Source organism: Protopterus annectens, chromosome 5.part1, assembly GCF_019279795.1.
Source record: "Protopterus annectens isolate FY-2018-M chromosome 5.part1, PAN1.0, whole genome shotgun sequence".
Taxonomy (NCBI): Eukaryota; Metazoa; Chordata; order Ceratodontiformes; family Protopteridae; genus Protopterus; species Protopterus annectens.
This window is the reverse complement of record NC_056736.1, coordinates 664056064-664070605: the sequence shown is the minus strand read 5'-3', so window position 1 is coordinate 664070605 and position 14542 is coordinate 664056064.

The window sequence follows — 14542 nt, the reverse complement described above, 5'->3', positions numbered from 1 at the left end:
AATGGAATGGTAGCCCTTCCTGTTCTGGTACCTCTCCTCCTGTGGTCCAGATGAAGCCCTAATGGTAGCATTGGTGCAGTCTGGTGCACCAAGCACCTCTGGAAAATGTACCATCTGGTAGGAGGCACTCATGGCTCTGGCTTGGTCCAGAGGTGACACTGGCAGATAAATATAATAACTGATCCACATGTGTCAAGAGTACCTCAAGGAACTGCTGAAGTATTCTGTAGGCAATAGCATGAGAAATTCCTAACATGTCCCCAGGATGTCATTGGAAGGTCAGAGTGGCAAGTATAGTAAGGGCTATACATACCCTGGTATCCTCAGGTAAAGGAAGACCACACATCCCTCTAGTTGTCACCTGTGGGCCACACACAAACTCACTAAAGCCCTTATAATATACCTGTCCACTGTAAATCTATCATGGATTTCTTGGTCAGAAAATTTAAAATGAGTCAATCTTTGCTTGTACTTGTACCTTCTTAGTTGGTAAGCACTGCTGGATACCTATGATTTTGGCACAGCTGAGACAAGCAGCTCACAATGAGGAATAGCAGGCTAGCAGCTACAGCAAGCATGGTCACTGACTGCAAAGTGGATAGAAAAGGCACTTCACCTTTTATAAGGTATGTACACATGGCACAGAGGCACATAAAATGTGACTATGAATCTCAAGCAAGTGGGAAAAGTCATAATTTACATACATTTGTAACAAAAATTTAAGCCATTCCTCATTTGGATCTTATTACTGTCTCATTTGCATAATTTTTTTGTGAGCTGACTAAACTGGCTGTGCCTAAACTCAGCAGGACTCTATGAAAAATACCGAAGCCTGTGCAAATTCCATCTACATATAAGCGCAATAATTTGTTAAACATGTTCTCTATGAAAATATATGTTGGACAGTGAGGAGCCATTTCTAAAGAAGACCAGAGAATCTGAATATAAAGTCATTGGTTTCTATTGCAGATAGAAAGTTAATAAACCTTGTCAATAGTAGAAATCCAAGGGCCTAGCTGTCGGTAACTCTATGTACTTCTGTAGAGTTACCTTATGAATTTTTGACTGTATATAGGCTCACGTGTTTATATGATTTGTTGTCTTGTGATCAGGAAGATAGCAAATATGTGCAGATGATTTATGTGAAGTAAGTGATTTAAAGTGCCAGGAGGCCTTTTTTAGGTTAAAAAAATTGCACCAGTCAGGCTGCCTTTGTCTACTGGTGGTGGAAAGGAAAGGCTTTATTATGGGTAGTAGTGGTCTGGTTATGAGTAAGAGAGTTTTAGAAAATAAAGATGAATGTTATCTGCATGCATAGATGTACATCAAGGAAAGACAAATGTAAGGCTCTCAAAGATCTGATTGGGCGGTCTAGTAAGATATAATGTTTGAACAATTAGACTTGGAATTACTGGCCAAGTACTTTTATTTTTATTTATTTAACATTTATTAACCAAGAAAGTCCAACTTGGAACAACACCAATTTTAGGCGGAGGCCTGGGGAGAAATGCTCCAGACATGTCTTTCTAATGTGGGAGGAAAACCACACAAACGCAGGGAGGGCATGCAGACTCCACACAGAAGGCACCCCAGCCAAGAAGTGAACTGGAGAACCTCTTGCTGTGAGGCGACAACACTACTGCTGCACCACTGCGCTGACTTTGCATTGTAGGTGAGGGTCGTGACATATTCTGAAAAAAAATAGTTACTTTGCCATTTCATTTAGTTACAAGATTGTACACATGTTTCTTCTTGTGCATCTTGTACATGTTTTCCTTTTTTGAATTCGGTCCTCTTGTGCCCCACCAGCTAATTACTGTGTCCAGATTGTGCCCTAGCAACAAAAGGACCCTGGAGCTGTCGGTGGTGGTAGTATGACCAACTTATGTCCCTGTAGGGGATACACTGTGGTATTTTACTGACTTTGGCCATTGCTTCTCACACTGTGCTTTATATTTAATTTCTTTTTTAAACACCTTCATTAAGGTATCACTTAAGACACAGGAGCACATAAGTTAATACAAAAGAAAAACTATATTAACATTTTTCCATTTACACACATTATACATTACATCTTCTCTTTCTTTTTAACAACTGTCTTTTCAGTCCAACATTACATAAATCACTCATTTCCTGCCTTCCCTTAAAACTCGCTTCTCCTCCTCCTGAACATTATTCTGCATGTATTGTTATCGCAGTTTCCATTTATTTCTATGTAATTTGCTCCTTCCCTTTTTTAAAGATCCTCTTCCAGTTCTTTTATCTCATTTACAATGTAGTTTGTTGGTTTAGATTTTGATTTCCATTTTTTAGTAATAAACTTAATAAGACCTTTTTATAGTTAATTTCTGTAATTACTGTCACTGTCACCCATATGATACTTCACTTAGTGTTTTTGAGGCATAGTTGAAAGATGTTGTACTTCATTCTAATAAGAATCAATTATTGTTCCTTTTCTCAGTCTGCTAGTCTCCTTAGCTCACTTTATACATGTGTTTCTATCTCCCACATCTGTCGCTGCTTACTATTTTCAACGAATAGGTTGAGTTTTTCATAAAGCCCAAAAGCATATCAAAAATCACCGGGCTCAGGACTAATGCCTTTGGGACTCTATGTTCTGCCTCTGTCTTTTCTGAGTCCATCTGACCACTACTCTCAGTATCCTGGCACACGGTCACCCTTTCAGCCATTGTATTAGCTTTCCCCTCTCCTAATCCCTTTTCTTGCCAATTGTTCCCATATATTGAGACTGAATTAAAGGCTTTACTGCATTCCAGGTATGTCTTGTTCACACTGTTCTTTCTGTCATATTCAAGTGTTTCCCAATTTTCAAACAGGATCAAATTTGATACAGTATACTAAAACAAGATGTAAGCTCTCAACACTGAATTGTGGTTTGTGTAGTCAGCTATGCATTATTCAGATGTTAAACTATATAGTAACATTCCACATATACACAGCGATTATAACCAGAAGATATTAACTTCAACAGGAATGTTCATCACAAGTTCAAACCTCTCAAACTCTTAGCTCAAGAAATCTGGACAAAGCCTAAAATAATGCGGGGTGGGGGGCAAACAAAGCCCCAAAAATAGGGACAGATGTTAAATATTTATTTTATAAAGTTAAAATGTTGCTAGAATAACAGGAATTGTGTTAGCATGAATTTTCTGAAGGATAGGAAGTTTGAAACTCAAACATATGCCTTTAATTAGTGATATAAATCCTCAGTGATTTGCCAGAACACTACAAATTTTATGATGACCGGACCAAAAATATGATGCAAAAATCTGGACAGTTGAGAGGTATGCACAGATTACAGATACTCTGCAGTTTGCTATACTGCTACCTAGTGGTAGATTAAAATCGAGAAGCGAATTACTCTGGCATAAAATGTCTGTGAAGCAATCCAGTTTTCTTTTTTTTTTATACAAACCCTACTCTCTGTAAGGTATTGTCACCTTTCCAGGACCTTGGTGTACATCTCAACAAATATTTGACTTTTTTGCCCCTAATTAGTTTTACTGCCCACTGTGTGCTGGAACAGGCTTTGGTGCATCTGCAACCCTACATTAGATTAAGCAGGTTATCAGAGAATGAATGAATGGATGAATAAATACTAATATGACCCAATAAGATGCCACTTTTCCATTCTCTTGAGTACAAACACAGTACAGAATGTTATATGCAATGCATATGGCAGTTTGTAATAGGTGCATGATTTATGGCCTTCTAACTCTCCTTCCCTCTAACCTCAAATGATCAATTTCCTGTCAGCTATCCATTATTGTCCATTTATTGCAGCAGCTGAGTGGCCACATGTTGCCTGGGTGTCATTCTACCACAAGTGAAAGCTTCTTTATTTTGACTTGTTCATTTACATCCTTCCCAGTGGTGGCCATCAGTAACTTAGCTGATATACTGGGTGTTATTTTTAAATCCATCTTGCAGTTCCTCAAAGGCCTGTTTTCAGAATATGTAACCCATGGCAGTGACCTGGGTCCTTTACAGTGCTGTGTAGTGGGACAGGGGACATCCTCATACTCCTCTCTCCTAAGACAGGTAGGCCTGTGACTGCTACTTATTTCCTCCTCCTCTTCCTCCCTGCTGGCTTTTTGGCTGTTATGTTGCTACTATTTATACTTGAATTAGTGTTGTAGACACATACCTTGTCCTGTGTCATGGACTTACCATTATAGTCACATGATACTGACAGAGAAATAATAAAAAAAAATAGTTTCAGAAGTAGCTGTATACAAATTAAAGCAAGAAAAGAGTGGATTATGCAGTGGGATGGCAATATCGGTAATGTAAATCTGGCAGAAATAAAATTTAATTCTGTATAAGAGCTGCTACATGTGACCTTCAATTACTTTTGTTAGCACTGCATGTCAAATTCTACGGCTGAAGGTATCTTGATAAGGAATATTAAATGGAACATTAAGGCAGCTAAAATTACACGGGGATAATCTGGTTTGTTTGTTTTAACTGTTTGATGACTAGAGATGTACACTGTTCCCGGAGGGTCCATTTCAGCCACAGTTTGCAAGCGCAAAATATATAACAAGTAAAAGAAGAAAGAGCTCCTAACATCAATTAATAGGCAGATACATTCAGGATATGTATGGTATAAAAGCAGAACTGTTTACATTAAGAGGAGATACAGGAAATCATTATATATAATAACATATGCTACATAATAACAGACAAACATAAGCATTTGATTTTAGACAATTACTTGATACCAAATTATATTTAGACACAAGAAACACAAGTGCGAAAGGTGCTAAATGAATACACAAGTCTCAAAACCGTAAAGTAAAATAATATATATTTATTTAACATTTGTTTACTGGGAAAGTCCAACTAGGACAGAGCCCATTTTCAGCAGAGGTCTGGTGAGAAATGCTCCAGACACATCTTTGGAATGTGAGAGGAAACCACAGCACGCAGAAGAAACCTACATGAACACAGGGAGGACATGCAGACTCCACATAGAAAGCACTCCAGGCAAGAATCAAACTAGGGAACCTCTTGCTGTGAGGCAACAGCATTAACCACTGTGCCACCCATATACATATATATTTTACTTATAGTATCTGAAAAAGACTCAATTTCTATTTTTGTTTTGGGTTTCATGCATGCACAAGAATAACATATTGCTTCAGATGGAGTTAAGGCCAGTATTCAAATGATTAAAAGGGCAATATGGTCTGCTGTCAATAAGGCAACAGGAAAACACTGAGCATGTAAGTGATGATGAAAAGGTGCATCATACAGTGAGAAAAGTAAAAATAAAATTCATATTATTTTCTTATTCAATGGCAATGTGTTTTCAAATAGTTAAAAATGTTCACTGTGCATCAGCTATTCTGAATTGATCTTTTAATTATAGTCATATTCTAGTAAGACAAAAACTACAAATGAAGCCCAAAGTAAAAAAGTAACTGCTTGCAGTCATTGAAATAAAAAATGCACTGCTGCTGTTAATGCAGTTGAATACTAGATTGAGTCAGTTGCACAAAGTTCAGCATCTAGACACTGTATTAATTGAAGTACACAAAAGGCACACTAGTGAAAGCAATGCACATTTATTTTTTCAAGATTAAATGCTGGATGAAGGTTCCTCGGTCATTTTTGATGCTTGTAGAACAGATTTAATGTGTACACACTCCAAAGTGTGCAAAGCACTGCATCAGGCAACAGTAAAACACAGAATCTGGATGCTGTATTAATTCTGCTGTGCACATTCTGCTATAAAAAGATGAAACATTTCAGACAATATAAGGGGGTAGCAATGGGGGCTGTTTGTGCCCCAGTGTATGCCAATATGATTATGTTAGCCTGGGAGAATAGATTTTTTTTTAAGTCAAAATTTTGGTCATGTTAGAGTTTATATGTCCATTTTTATGGATGATATTTTTATGTTGTGGAAGAGTTCCCCTTAAGAGTTAGAGGAATTTTTTAGTTTCATTAAATCCACTACTGCATTTCTAAGGTTTACATTTCACCATTCCTGTGAGAGCATTAGTTACGTGGACATTTTGATCAACAAATTGATGGGCCAGGTTTTGCATCGAACATTTATAGGAAGCCAACCTTTTTAAACTCTTACTTACACTTTAGTCTTTGGTCTTCCTACTAGCAAAACTATTTTTTTTTATATTACTACCACTTCAATATACTACCTTAGGGGTTGGTCCAAAGGTGTCCAGCATATCTAAGTCCCCTTTTATAATACTCCAATATTTTTAAAAATATCAGTTACCATATAACTGTCTTCACAGAATGACACAGATAGAATCATCATATGAGTTTATAACCAGTAGTGGTCTAGCAATATATGAATCTAGTCATGGCAGAGAAAGGAGTTTAACTTTTACTAATGATACTTCTGTTTGTCCTTTTGTTACTACATTCTGTATTTTCTATATTTATACTTTTCTATATTTAGAAGAGAAAGAGGTATGGTGGCAGATTTATCTTAATGCTAGTTGTCTGTCTGGATTAAATGACATGGTGTCCGTTCTAGTTTGCTTAAATTAAAAGCTTATGATAGATAGAATTCCATTCTTTATCACTAGAAATGTGGTATAATGTATAAATTCAAATGGTAGATGGATGTAATGCAAAATTAACAGTGCTGTGAATGCCTCTTTAAGGAACATGTATTTTTAAACTTGTCGGTTCCTGATTTTTTAAATGAATCATGTGGTGAGTGTTTACTTGATGTCACTGGCTGCTGGTAGTTATGACACTGGTATAAATGTTTGGGCATGTTTGCAAAATGGTGTCTGAAGAAGTTTGGTGATTTTAAACCTGATGAAAGCACTTACCAATCCCAGCCACTGGGGATGCACAAGCCAGTGCATTTCTGTGTGCCGGTCCTAAGCCTGGATAAATGGGGAGGGTTGCGTCAGGAAGGGCATCCGGCGTAAAATTTTGCCACATCATACATGCAGCAAACTGTACAGAAATTCATACCGGATCGGTCGAGGCCCGGGTTAACAACGAACACCACCAGTACTGTTGGCCAACAGGGTGTTAGTGGAAATTGGGCTACTGTTGGCCGAAGGAGGAGAAGAGGTGGAAGGCATGCCCAAAGGCAGGTAAAGGCTAGGACTGTGATAGTGAGGGTCGGAACTTTGAATGTTGGCAATATGACTGGTATAGGGAGGGAGCAAGCTGATATGATGAACCGAAGAACGGTTGGTATATTGTGTGTGCAAGAGAAAAGATGGAAGGGGAGCAAGGCTAGGTGTATCGGAGGCGGGTTTAAATTGTTTTATCATGGTGTGGATGGGAGGAGAAATGGCGTAGGCATTATCCTGAAGGAACAGTATGCTAAGAGTGTTTTAGAGGTGAAAAGAGTGTCGGATAGAGTGATGTTTATGAAGCTGGAAATTGATGGTGTAATGATGAATGTTAGTGCATATGCACCACAAGTTGGGTGTGCGATGGATGAGAAAGAAAAATTTTGGAGTGAGTTGGATGAAGTGGAGATGACTGTGCCCAAGGGTGAGAGACTGGTGATTGGAGCAGATTTCAATGGGCATGTTGGTGAAGGGAACAGAGGGGATGAGGAAGTGTTGGGTAGGTATGGTGTTAAGCAAAGGAATGCAGAAGGTCAGATGGTAGTGGATTTTGCATAAAGGATGGACATGGCTGTGATGAATACGTATTTTAACAAGAGGGAGGAGCATAGGGTGACATACAAGAGTGGAGGAAGATGCACACAGGTGGTTTATATCTTATGTAGAAGGACCAATCTGAAGGAGATTGGAGACTGTAAAGTGGTGGCAGGGGAAATTGTAGTTAGGCAGCATAGGATGGTGGTTTGTAGGATGACATTGGTGATCAAGAAGAGGAGGATGAGTGTGAGGGCAGCACCAAGGATCAAATGGTGGAAATTGAAAAAGGGTAATTGTGAGGTGATGTTCAGGGAAGAGTTAAGACAGGCACTGGGTGGCAGTGAAGAGTTACCGCATAGCTGGGTAACTACAGCAGAGCTAGTAAGAGAGATGGCTAGAAGGGTGCTTGGTGTGACATCTGGAAAGAGGAAGGAGGACAAGGAGACCTGGTGGTGGAATGAAGAAGTACAGGAGAGTATACAGAGAAAGAGGTTGGCGAAGAAGAAGTGGGATTGTCAAAGAAATGAAGAAAGTAGACAAGAGTATAAGGAGATGAGGTGCATGGCAAAGAGAAAGGTGGTGAAGGCTAAGGATAAGGCGTATGAAGAGTTGTATAAAAGGTTGGGCACTAAGGAAGGAGAAAAGGACCTGTACCGATTGGCTAGACAGAGGGACCGAGCTAGTAAAGATGTGCAGCAGGTAAGGGTGATAAAGGATAATGAGGGAAACGTACTCACAAGCAAGGAGAGTGTGTTGAGCAGATGGAAAGAGTACTTTGAGGGGCTGATGAATGAAGAGAATGAGAGGGAGAGAAGGTTGGATGATGTGCTGATAGTGAATCATGAAGTGCAGTGGATTAGCAAGGAGGATGTAAGGATAGCTATGAAGAGGATGAAGAACAGAAAGGCTGTTGGTCCAGATGACATACCTGTGGAAGCATGGAGGTGTTTAGGTGAAATGGCAGTGGAGTTTTTAACTAGATTGTTTGATGAAATCTTGGAAAGTGAGAGGATGTCTGAGGAATGGAGAAAAAGTGTTTTGGTACCGATTTTTAAGAATAAGGGTGATGTGCATTGCTGTAGTAACTACAGAGGGATTAAACTGATCAGTCACAGCATGAAGTTATGGGAAAGAGTAGTGGAAGCTAGAGTAAGAAGGGAGGTGATGATTAGTGATCAGCAGTATGATTTCATGCCAGGAAAGAGCACTACAGATGCGATGTTTGCTCTGAGACTGTTGATGGAGAAGTACAGAGAAGGTCAGAAGGAGTTGCATTGTGTCTTTGTGGATTTAGAGAAAGCATGACAGGATGCCTAGAGAGGAGTTGTGGTATTGTATGAGGAAGTCGGGATTGTCAGAGAAGTATGTAAGAGTGGTACAGGATATGTACGGGGGTAGTGTGACAGCGGTGAGGTCTGCGGTGGGAGTGACGGATGCGTTTAAGGTGGAGGTGGGATTACATCAAGGATCAGCTCTGAACCCTTTCTTATTTGCAATGGTGATGGACAGGTTGACAGACGAGATCAGACAGGAGTCCCCGTGGACTATGATGTTTGCAGATGACATTGTGATCTGCAGTGAGAGTAGGGAACAGGTGGAGGAGACCCTGGAGAGGTGGAGATATGCTCTGGAGAGAAGCGGAATGAAGGTCAGCAGGACTAAGAATATATGTGTGTGAATGAGAGGGAGGATAGAGGAATGGTGAGGATGCAGGGAGTAGAGGTGGCGAAGGTGAATGAGTTTAAGTACTTGGGCTCAACAGTTCAGAGTAATGGTGAGTGTGGAAGAGAGGTTAAGAAGAGAGTACAGGCAGGATGGAGTGGGTGGAGAAGAGTGTCAGGAGTGATTTGTGACAGACGAGTACCAGTAAGAGTGAAAGGGAAGGTCTACAAGAGGGCAGTGAGACCAGCTATGTTATATGGGTTGGAGACAGTGGCATTGACAAAAAGGCAGGAGTCAGAGCTTGATGTGGCAGAGTTGAAGATGTTAAGATTTGCACTGGGTGTGACGAGGATGGACAGGATTAGGAATAAGTATATTAGAGGGTCAGCCCAGGTTGGAAGGTTTGGAGACAAAGCCAGAGAGGCAAGATTACGTTGGTTTGGACATGTGTTTAGGAGGGATGCAGAGTATATTGGGAAAAAGATGCTAAGGATGAAGCTGCCAGGTAACAGGAAAAGAGGAAGGCCTAAGGTAAGGTTTATGGATGTGGTGAGAGAGGACATGCAGGTGGTTGGTGTGACAGAGCAAGATGCAGAGGACAGGAAGAAATGGAAACAGTTGATCTGCTGTGGCGACCCCTAACGGGAGCAGCTGAAAGAAGAAGAAAGCACTTACCAATGAATGGTATTTTACTGGATTTTTGCACCTGTGGTTCTCATCCTTTGCTGCTAATTTTTTGCTCTTGGTTGGTAAAATTTTGCTTTTCATAGCTGGTATAGACTTTGATTTCCATTTTCTATTAATTACTTTTTTTGGCAGCCACCAGAATTAAACTTAACAAGGCCTTACTGTGCCTAGACAATTTAGATCCTGTATCCCAGCTCAAAAAGAATTTCTTTCGTTACACCCATGTGCTCCCCAATATTTCTGTCAGAGTACTCTGTAGGGAACTTTAAAGTCTGCAAACTCAATGCAGTCCTAAAAACATTATGTTTCCAGTTACCTCTTTCTTCCCCATCGCACCTCCAACATGTATAAGTAATCCAGAAAACAAACTGTCATGGTGGGGGATAAGGATGGTACCATAGTGCCAGTAAAAAAACAAAAACAGTAACATGGTGTTAACAACATACACAACCTAAAAACTCTGTGCAACTTTCCCCATAAAATGGGGTATTGCTGGACCAGTTTATGTGTGGGTACATAGTTTATAGCTATAGCCTGCATTTTATCTTTATTAATTTTATATCCTGAAAAAATGGAACTGTCTCAGAATATTGCACAACCCTGAGATGTCCTTTTCTGGTTCCATCAGCTAAAAAAATAATATCGTCTGCAAATAATGCCAACTTTTCTTCAACGCAGTACCAATTATATCCTTGTATTTCTCAGCTCCTTATTTTCTTTCCAGTGGTTCTATATATAATACAAATAACAAATGGAGGGGACACCCCTGTCTGCTTCCTCTGCTCAGACACAACCTATCAGACAGGAACCCTGCCACTTTGATTTTTACCTCTGATCCCTCCTATATCTTTCTAATTAACCTTATTGTTGTATCAGGAAGTGCAAATGCTTCTACTGACCTGCTCATAATATCCAAGCTTATTCTGTTGAATGCTTTCTCTGCATCAAGACCTACCAATAACAGTGTTATTTTCTTACATTCTGCATCGCTCTGGATCATAATTGTTCTATTAATGTTGTCAAATACTTGCCTCCCTCCTCAAAGTCACATTGGCCCATAGCTATCAGTTTTGGCATTACCTTTGCCATTCTTTTAGCCATTATAGACATAAACATTTTATATATAGTCATGATTTAAAATTGACATAGGCCTATATAAATCTGTAGCAGAGGGGTCTTTACCATCTTTAGATATTAAAGCCACCACAGTCTTTTTCTTGGATGTTGGCACCTCCCTCCTTTTAAAATACTGTTAAACAAAATCTTCCAGATTTTTATCACTTTATCCCCTCTTAGCTTTCAACCTTTCACTGGAATTCCATCTGTTCCTGGAGAATTTCTTTTAGATTGGTTATACATCATCACCCTTTTTGCTTCACCGCCTGATTCAGAATAATCTTTTGGCTGACTCTCAGCATTGCTTCAGACCTCACCACAGTACCACTTCAGCCCTCCTAGCCTTCTCTAACACCATAAACCATAATCGTAACAATAATAATTTATCCTCTGACCTCTTCTTGGATCTCTCCAAGGCATTTGATATGGTTGATCACCAACTACTAATCCACACCCTGAAAACATTCTGTCTAGATACTAAAGCCCTTCAATGGTTCCAATCTTATCTGAGTGGCAGACAGCAGGCTGTCCTTCGGCAAAACAAACTATCTAACCTTCTACTCAACTCCCTTGGTGTTCCACAGGGTTCTATACTAGGGCCCCTTCTGCTCCATTTTCATCAATGACCTTTATACTGTCATCCCAAAAGTCAGCTGTATTCAATATGCAGATGACTCCACCATGATCTGCTCAGCCACATCTCAGACAGATCTTTGGTCATCAACCCAGAATACTTTCAACATAGTAGAAAACTGGCTTTCTGGTCATCGTCTGATCTTAAACCCCCAAAAAACAAAGCTGCTACTCCCCCCCCCAACTCATAGGTCCACTGCATTTACCTTTACCATAAAATCCAGTAATGGCACTATAATCTCCCCAGACACCTCTACAAAATTGCTAGGTGTTATCATAGATAATAATTTTAAATTCGACCTGCATGTCAATCAAACTATCAAAACCATCAATAAAAAACTAGGGTCACTTTACAGGATTAAATCCTTCCTAACTCCACTGGCTAGAATTGCCATTGTATGCTCTCACCTACTCTCAGCTCTTCTCTACGCATCCCCTTTACTCACTAACTTAAACAAGTCTGTTCTTAACAAGCTGTCTACCAGCTACAACCACATTGCCAGATTTGCCACTGGTCTTTTAGGACACACCATTGTATGAATCTAAATGAGCTTGAGTGGCTAGAGCTGCCCAGTTTGATCCAGTATAAACAACGTATTGTGGCACATAAAGTTCTTAACAATCCGGACAATACTCCTGCACTTAAAAGTTTATTACCCCCTATAATAGTCCTAGACCTCTTCAAACTTCCAATAGATTGCTAGTTCAAACTGCCAAAACTAATAACTCAGCCGGAGACTCTGTTTGCCAACTCTGTAGATAGAACCTGGAACTCCCTCCCAGCTGATATAACCCTACATATACCACCTTGAGTCAATTTAAGAAAAGACTCAAATAATATTTGAAACTAAACTGGCTATGTCAATGTATCAAACCTAACTCTCTTCTACTATGGTGTTAAAAACCTGTAATTTAGCTTGGTTGTGTTACATATCCTGGACTTACACCCAGGTTTTCTCAAACTTTGGAACTGCATAACTTGTTATTTAAGTATGTACCAGTGTATAAATTGTATTAAGTAATCTTATCTGCTTGTACCTTGGAGCTTTTCTCCCCGGGCCTCCGCTGAAAATGGACATGAATCCAGTTGGACTATCCCGGTCAACAAATGTAAAATAAATACAGTTTTTATCTCATCTCCTATCTTAACTGTTAGCTCTTGAGCCTCTAACCTGGCATATTTAATTCTTCCATAAATCTATTTGTGCTTTTTCTTGATTTCCCCACTACTCTGTTTTATACAAATTATCATAAAATTTCCAATATATCTCTAATACCTCTACAGGATGTCTGGTTATTTTTCTTATTATAGGCTTTCTAAGTTTGACAACAACCTTTTCTGCTTCCTGTTTCCTTAGACATGATGCCAAAGGTTTTTTGTGCTCTGGAGTTATTATTAAAAACAGTGGCTTAACAGCAACTATTCTAAACTCATGCATATTATCCAGGTGGTACATTATTTTCTCTTTAGAACTCTGCAGTTGCACCTCCTCTTTTTTGTGAGATTCCTCTTATTTTGTAATTTTTTAACCTTTGTCAGCCCCTCTAAATAATTCTTATTACTTCTCAAGCAGATCTCTTTTTCTTTTATTTCTGCTCTATTTTTAAACTCTACCTTCATTTTATCCCACTCACTAGATATAACTTCTGGAGTACTTTCTATCTTCCCTAATAGCTACCGGATAATTTCCACTAACCATTCCTTAAATTTCTCTCTTTTTAACAGATAGGTGGGAAAGCACCAGTGTTTCATTTTTACTTCATTACCCTGCATTATTATCTTAGGAATTATTGATACATGATCTGAAATAGTTATTGGATGTGTATTAAAAGTTTTCAATTAAATAGACATGTTCTTGTGAAATATAATTTCTATCAACTCTAGCCCAGTTATTGTACATTGGGGATTAATATGTAAATTCTCTTTGAGTTCCTGCAACTGAATTTATATCTTTCATACCAAACATTTTCCTAAGTTTCTTAAGAAATCTACCCTCTTTTGTTGTATTTTCTGTTCAAGGCCCCACAGATACATCCTCATTGCTACAAATCAAATTCCAGTCCCCACCTATAAATAATATTCACTGCTGACAATTTCTCCCACATTTTTTAAGCTACAAAATAGTTTTTGGTGGGATGTAAATACATGCCAGCACAATCCTCATCCCTTGCCAGGAGCCTCTCACTACTACAAATCTCCCATTATCTTTTCCCCCTCTTCTATCAGTACTGGAGCTCCCATGGAAATTAATAGAAGTACTCCTTTTTCTTTGTTTTTGATATTCTGCAGAATATCCATCCTGAGTTTATTTATTGACATTTGATTACCAGGAAAGTCCAACTGGATAGAAGCCCATTTTCGGCGGAGGCCTGGGAGAAAAGCTCCAAATTATTACAATTTAAGAACAATAATTTTACAATCTTCAAAAATAAAACAAAACATATGCAGTTTAAATAATTAATAACAAATTAGACATACTATAAAAACATTAAAAAATCTTTTTTTATCAAATTCACAGGCACAGTACTTTCCAAACACATCTCCTGTAGCATTGCTATTTGCACTCTGCATTTCTTAATATAATTATTCTTTCATTTTTGTCTATACCTGTAAGATCACTGACATTCCAAGATAATATGGAAAGAGTTGCCATTATGGTAAGAAGTCATTATTCCCACCTGTATATATGGCAGCTTTTTAAAATGTCTAATTCCAGCTTTTGTGAAACATACACCCATTAATGTTTGGCAGGTTAATGCTTTATACAGTTTTTCATATCATCAACATTGGAACCTATGTCACATTTTACAAG